Source organism: Bufo gargarizans, chromosome 1 (genome assembly GCF_014858855.1).
Source record: "Bufo gargarizans isolate SCDJY-AF-19 chromosome 1, ASM1485885v1, whole genome shotgun sequence".
In the NCBI taxonomy this organism is placed as follows: domain Eukaryota; kingdom Metazoa; phylum Chordata; class Amphibia; order Anura; family Bufonidae; genus Bufo; species Bufo gargarizans.
This window is the reverse complement of record NC_058080.1, coordinates 181,446,459-181,453,588: the sequence shown is the minus strand read 5'-3', so window position 1 is coordinate 181,453,588 and position 7,130 is coordinate 181,446,459.

Sequence of the window (7,130 nt, the reverse complement as noted above, 5' to 3'; positions counted from 1 at the left end):
GCACCCTGCGTTTTGAAAACAAACAAGACAAAAAACAACACTTAAAGGGAACCTGTCACCGGGATTTTGTGTATAGAGTTGAGGACATGGGTTGCTAGATGGCCGCTAGCACATCGGCAATATCCAGTCCCCGTAGCTCTGTGTGCTTTTATTGTGTAATAAAACCGATTGAATACATATGCAAATTAACCTGAGATGAGTCCTGTATGTGAGATGAGTCAGGGACAGGACTCATCTCAGGGTAATTTGCATATGTATAAAATCATTTTTTTCCCACAATAAAAGCACACAGAGCTATGGGGACTGGGTACTGCGGATGTGCTAGCGGCCATCTAGCAACCCATGTCCTCAGCTCTATACACAAAATCTTGGTGACAGGTTCCCTTTAATGAACAAAAATGCCAGGGCCCAAAAATTTTTTTAGACCAATAGACCTCTTTAGCTAACCTTCATACCCATAGACCTCTTTAGCAAACATCTGGAGTTAGCGTGCTTACAGCAAAAACACTCCAAAAAATGCTGGCACAAAAAACATCAGAAAACACTGGAAGTGAAAACCAGAGCCACTTTTGCCATAAGGCAAGATGAGTATCTTACCTCAGGAGGTGGTCGACCTGCCTCTGAGGGAGGTGGCAGTTTACGCCTGAGCCTGGGAGCCTATGGTTCCAATTCTCTCTCATAGGCCTCAGGCCTGAAGCCTATGAGGCAGTAGAACTGCTCAGTAGATTGCAATGACATCGTTGCAAACTCCTGCATTAGGTCATGGGGGATGATGTGATGAGGTGTTTGTGATCACTTCATTTTGGGAGACCCGGAGAAGGAGGGCACAGTGACGCCAAAGTGACCACCTGTACTGGGAAGCATCTCAGGCCACAAACAGGAAGAGGCCTGTGGCCTACATCACAACTGACAGAAGAGCAGAACACAGGTGAATATTTTGTTAATTTTTTTAAGTATATATGCTGGCACTATTGTAGTAACTATGAGGAGGGCAGTAACCCCAGTATATATACTATCAATACAGCAGGGCCATTGTATATACAGTATACTACCACTAAAGAGCGGCTATTTTAAAGTCTAGTCACATTATTATAACCACTTCCTAGTCATCAGAGCGTAGCTCATGAAGGAAGTCACATGTTGTGGTGTGATAGGCTGTCTGCCACATATCCCTCATAGCTGTCATGGGTAAAAGGGGCGAGTTGCAAAAAGGGATGATAATTGGTTTTCGGGCCAAAGGTGTCAGTATTTCTGAAACTGTGCAGTAAGTTAACTGTTCATGTGCTGCTGTGTTGAAAGTGCATTGTGAAGAGGACAAATGGCACCACTGCAAATAAGCGATGTGGAAACTGCAGAGCACTATGTGCCACTGATGTTAGAGGTTACTGTTGCCTACGAAGGTGGACCAACATGCTGCATTGGGGCAGCTCACTACCAAAATGAACCAGGGGGATACAAGATGTGTGCCTAAAACAACATTTCAGTGAACCCTATCACGTATTGGGCTCTAAAGCAGACGGATGGTCAATGCACTAATGCTAATGAAGTTGCATCGCAGAAAAAGCTTCAGTTTTGGCAGCAGTACTGTAATTGGACCTCCGCTGATTGCCTTCTTCAATGAGTCATGTTTTCTGTTTCATCAAACAGACTTTGGCATGTCGGGCGAGAAAAATTAGAGAACAAACACCCTGCAACCATTGCTGGAAGAACACAATCTGGTGGTGGCAGCGTTATGGTCTAGGGAAGGATTTTGTGGCATTCTCTGGGCCCACTCATCCATGTGGAAAGCACTGTCAACTGACTTGGGTATGAATCCAGATCATGTACACACATACATGCTAATTGTCTTCCCTAGGGAAAATGGAATCTTCCAGCAAGCCAATGTAACATGTCACATTGCTAGAAATGTCTGACATTGGTTGGAATAGTATGACTAAGGCTTCCAAGAATATAATATGGGGACACTAAGGATAGGGATGAGAGCATTAAACATTGTCAGAACTATTGGATATAAAAAGAGTCCATAGTATAAGGGCTATACAGATATATGGAAATGAGCATTAGGAGAAGCCATCTTGTCTGATTTTGTCAAAAGGGAAATATGAGTTCAAACTTTTTGGACTTAGAATCCATAACTCTGAGAAACACTTTGTGCAGAAATGTTTCTATAAGTATTCTTTTGAGAGGAGGATGTTTAACACATATCATACAAGTCTTTATGCCTTTACAGAGACGTATCATAAAATGCTGTCTGTAGTTACACAGATAGGTAACCAAATATGCTGAGTTTTAGTTTATTTTCAGGGAATAGAAATTGAATATAATTTAGTATTCATTGTAATGTTTATATTAATCCTCATATGAATGGATTTGGGGGTTTTATATATGTTCTAAAATTGGGTGTTTTATATAACTAGAAGTTTGATAAAGGGATATTCATTTAGTGCTAGAATTGAGGTGGAAATTCCAATGTAGTTTCAGAGTCCTATTTTAGAGACTGGTGTGAAGTTAATTATCTGTTTCTCAGAAGATCTCTGGAAAGGGGATTGTAAATACAGATGTCCATAAGCAAACAATGTCTTCATCAAGACAAAGGGCAACGTATCACCTGAATCCTGTTTTATCACAATGAATCATGTCTAGGAGTTGTGTACCTAAAAGTCTGTGAGAATAGAGGTCTAATCCTGGATACACCTTTATATTTACATTCTATTGTTCTAGAAGTTCTGTCTAAAATTCCAGTTAAAGATTACCCCTTCTTCAAATTAAAAAGGAAAATATAGAAAATAACTATAATTGTCAAAACTTTTTACATAGAGCCCTAGTGCCATCTAGAGTTAGAGTAAAAATTAAGACATGTACTACAAGATAGTTGGGGGAATTAACATTTGAGATGTCACTAGTTAATGGTCAAACCAGACCAATCCCATTTTTGAATGGGATAAAAAGGTGGCATGAGCTGACAGAGGGGAGGCCATCTGATCCCATCTGATACACCTACCTGAAGAAGTCATCAAAAACATCCAATGAACTAGGGTCACCTGTCCAGTCATCCAGGGGGATCTACCCATTCCTTGAGAACACCATTCCATTCATCAATCTTATTGAGGAGGACACAACCGTCCAGGGACAAATAGGACCAGACCTGTCTTTAGTGCTGAATCTTGAAACTGATTTCTGCTAGCCGATACACTGGTACAGTATAAACTTTCCTATATTTATAGGAGAACGAAAATAATATATTTACACACACACACACATATATATACAGTACAGACCAAAAGTTTGGACACACCTTCTCATTCAAAGCGTTTTCTTTATTTTCATGACTATGAAAATTGTAGATTCACACTGAAGGCATCAAAACTATGAATTAACACATGTGGAATTATATACATAACAAAAAAGTGTGAAACAACTGAAAATATGTTATATTCTAGGTTCTTCAAAGTAGCCACCTTTTGCTTGGATTACTGCTTTGCACACTCTTGGCATTCTCTTGATGAGCTTCAAGAGGTAGTCACCTGAAATGGTTTTCACTTCACAGGTGTGCCCTGTCAGGTTTAATATGTGGGATTTCTTGCCTTATAAATGGGGTTGGGACCATCAGTTGCGTTGTGGAGAAGTCAGGTGGATACACAGCTGATAGTCCTACTGAATAGACTGTTAGAATTTGTATTATGGCAAGAAAAAAGCAGCTAAGTAAAGAAAAACGAGTGGCCATCATTACTTTAAGAAATGAAGGTCGGTCAGTCAGTCCGAAAAATTGGGAAAACTTTGAAAGTGTCCCCAAGTGCAGTCACAAAAACCATCAAGCGCTACAAAGAAACTGGCTCACATGCGGACCGCCCCAGGAAAGGAAGACCAAGAGTCACCTCTGCTGCGGAGGATAAGTTCATCCGAGTCACCAGCCTCAGAAATCGCAGGTTAACAGCAACTCAGATTAGAGACCAGGTCAATGCCACACAGAGTTCTAGCAGCAGACACATCTCTAGAACAACTGTTAAGAGAAGACTGTGTGAATCAGGCCTTCATGGTAGAATATCTGCTAGGAAACCACTGCTAAGGACAGGCAACAAGCAAAAGAGACTTGTTTGGGCTAAAGAACACAAGGAATGGACATTAGACCAGTGGAAATCTGTGCTTTGGTCTGATGAGTCCAAATTTTAGATCTTTAGTTCCAACCACCGTGTCTTGTTTTTGTCTGTGTTTTGTGCGACGCAGAAAAGGTGAACGGATGGACTCTACATGCCTTGTTCCCACTGTGAAGCATGGAGGAGGAGGTGTGATGGTATGGGGGTGCTTTGCTGGTGACACTGTTGGGGATTTATTCAAAATTGAAGGCATACTGAACCAGCATGGCTACCACAGCATCTTGCAGCGGCATGCTATTCCATCTGGTTTGCGTTTAGTTGGACCATCATTTATTTTTCAACAGGAAAATGACCCCAAACACACCTCCAGGCTGTGTAAGGGCTATTTGACCATGAAGGAGAGTGATGGGGTGCTGCGCCAGATGACCTGGCCTCCACAGTCACCGGACCTGAACCCAATCAAGATGGTTTGGTGTGAGCTGGACCGCAGAGTGAAGGCAAAAGGGCCAACAAGTGCTAAGCATCTCTGGGGACTCATTCAAGACTGTTGGAAGACCATTTCAGGTGACTACCTCTTGAAGCTCATCAAGAGAATGCCAAGAGTGTGCAAAGCAGTAATCAAAGCAAAAGGTGGCTACTTTGAAGAACCTAGAATATGACATATTTTCAGTTGTTTCACACTTTTTTGTTATGTATATAATTCCACATGTGTTAATTCATAGTTTTGATGCCTTCAGTGTGAATCGACAATTTTCATAGTCATGAAAATAAAGAAAACTCTTTGAATGAGAAGGTGTGTCCAAACTTTTGGTCTGTACTGTGTATGTATATATATATATATATATATATATATATATATTCAATTAACCATATTTTGGGTGTAGAATCTATTTTGGAATAAGGCTAATCTTTTTCCAATCCAGGGAGATTTATACATACTGTTGAAAATTATTCCTATATCACGGTATCAGCTCCAAGGAACTGAGTTCCGTTCTATGCATGTATGGTTGATTATATATATATATATATATATATATATATGAATAATGATATAAATCTGACTTGAGTTTAATCTGAGACATCTGTCGGCTGAGAGAAATCAGGTATCAAAGTAATTTAAAATGTATTGGAGGGTATTATCACAGAAAAGGAATTGTAAGGAATATACGTATATCCTATAGGTTAATTTGGCTTTCTTAAAAGGTTGCATATCATTAATTAATTTGTATAATTTTATTGGCACCGATTTTATTAATTTGCACTGTATTATTATTACTTTAATAAAAATATATTTTGATTTACTACTGCCTTCTTTCTGTCATGAAACTTAGCACAGATCACGAGCTCTTATTAGCTTGGTATTTATGGTAATAAGTTAGAATCTCCTACCTTACAGATTATAATTTATTTAAATAAAGAATATAGACTGTCAATCAGAGCAGTAAAAATATTCTGACATAATTGGAGGCACTGCTGAGATCTGCCTAGTTGACACAAAGATTTGGGGTGCAAAATATATATTTGATAAGGTCAGTATGGTACTTGTATTGTGAAAAGTGGAAAATGTCTGAACGCAATGGTGAGGCAAGCAAGGCTTTGCAGGCTGGTGCTGAAGAAAAGCCTGATAGGCATAATAAAGAAAGGCAAGCAGCAATGAAAGATCATGTGTTATTGCATATTCAAGATATATAAGAGATCGAAGAGGAGAGTCTGGGGAGTTATTCTAGAAAAGACAGTTGCAGGATATCCTGATGATGTGTGGGCTAAGGAATCCAGGTTTGTTGATTATATTTGTAGCATTGTTCAAGCTAAACACAAAAAGGACAAGGATTTGATGATCCTTCAATTTTAGCAGGCATTTATGCTTGTAATTTCTGAATTATCCAAATGGTTAGAAAAGGCAAAATATAAAAATGATCAACGGGCTGCTGAAATAGGTCAGTTATTCTTATTATTTATTATTAAAGCGCCATTCATTTCATAGCGCTGCACATATGATAAGGGGTGCACATACATAATACAGACAATTGCACTAATCATAAACAAGATGCGTTACAAACTGGTACAGAAGGAGAGAGGGCCCTGCCCGTGAGGGCTTACAATCTACATAAAGTTACAGAAAGAAATAAGATTGAAATTAAGGCCGCCACGGTTTCTGGTGAATTAGCACAATTGCCTGCTAGATTATCAGAATATGACAATAGAGATATTCATAAAAAGGAAATGATAAGAACTCTGAAAAGAGATTTGGATCAAGTCTCTAGAGAATTGGCAGGGTGTCAACAATTAACAGAATTATAAAAAGAATGCAAGAAGTTGTGTAATGACAATAAAAAGTTATAGAATGAGATAGATAACCAAGATTTATCATATCTGCTGAATAGACAGGAAGAGTCTGCTAGTAAAGTGAAGGTTAAACATTCAATATGGAGATCAGAGGCAGAAAGTGAATATGGTAGCCCCTCTGATAGAGAAAAGCTAATATCTCTGAGAGAACGTTATCTTCCTAAGTTAAAATCTATCTCAACCCCTAGGTCTTCTAAAAGTTTGTCACAGAAAACCTATCAGCCTATAATAGATACCACCAAAGTGATCAAGTTTCTCAAAGAAACTGTTGGTCAATTCACCAAAAAGGATAACCCTCTATAATTAATCATGTAGAAACCTATAAAGAGGCAATGAAAAGATTACATTTAGAATGTGACAAGCAGAAAATGTTATTTATTGCCTGGGTATTTGAGCCAAAGCACCGGTATTTCTTTAATTCCCTCAGAGATACGGGCAAAGATACTTGGTCAGAGGTAGTGTCAGAGATTAAGACAGAGTTTGGTCCCTATAAGTCATTTACTGCTGCAAGGAGGGCCATGTTTACACTGAAATGTAGGCCAAATCAAAGTCCCAGGGAATTTTTGTCTGTCCTTAAACATGCTTATAGCTTAGCTGAAAAAGATCCCAATTTTGAAAGCTGTGAATCCATCCAGTTGTTTTATGACGCTTTGCGCCTAATAAAATAAAATTTATATTGGCCAGGGATTA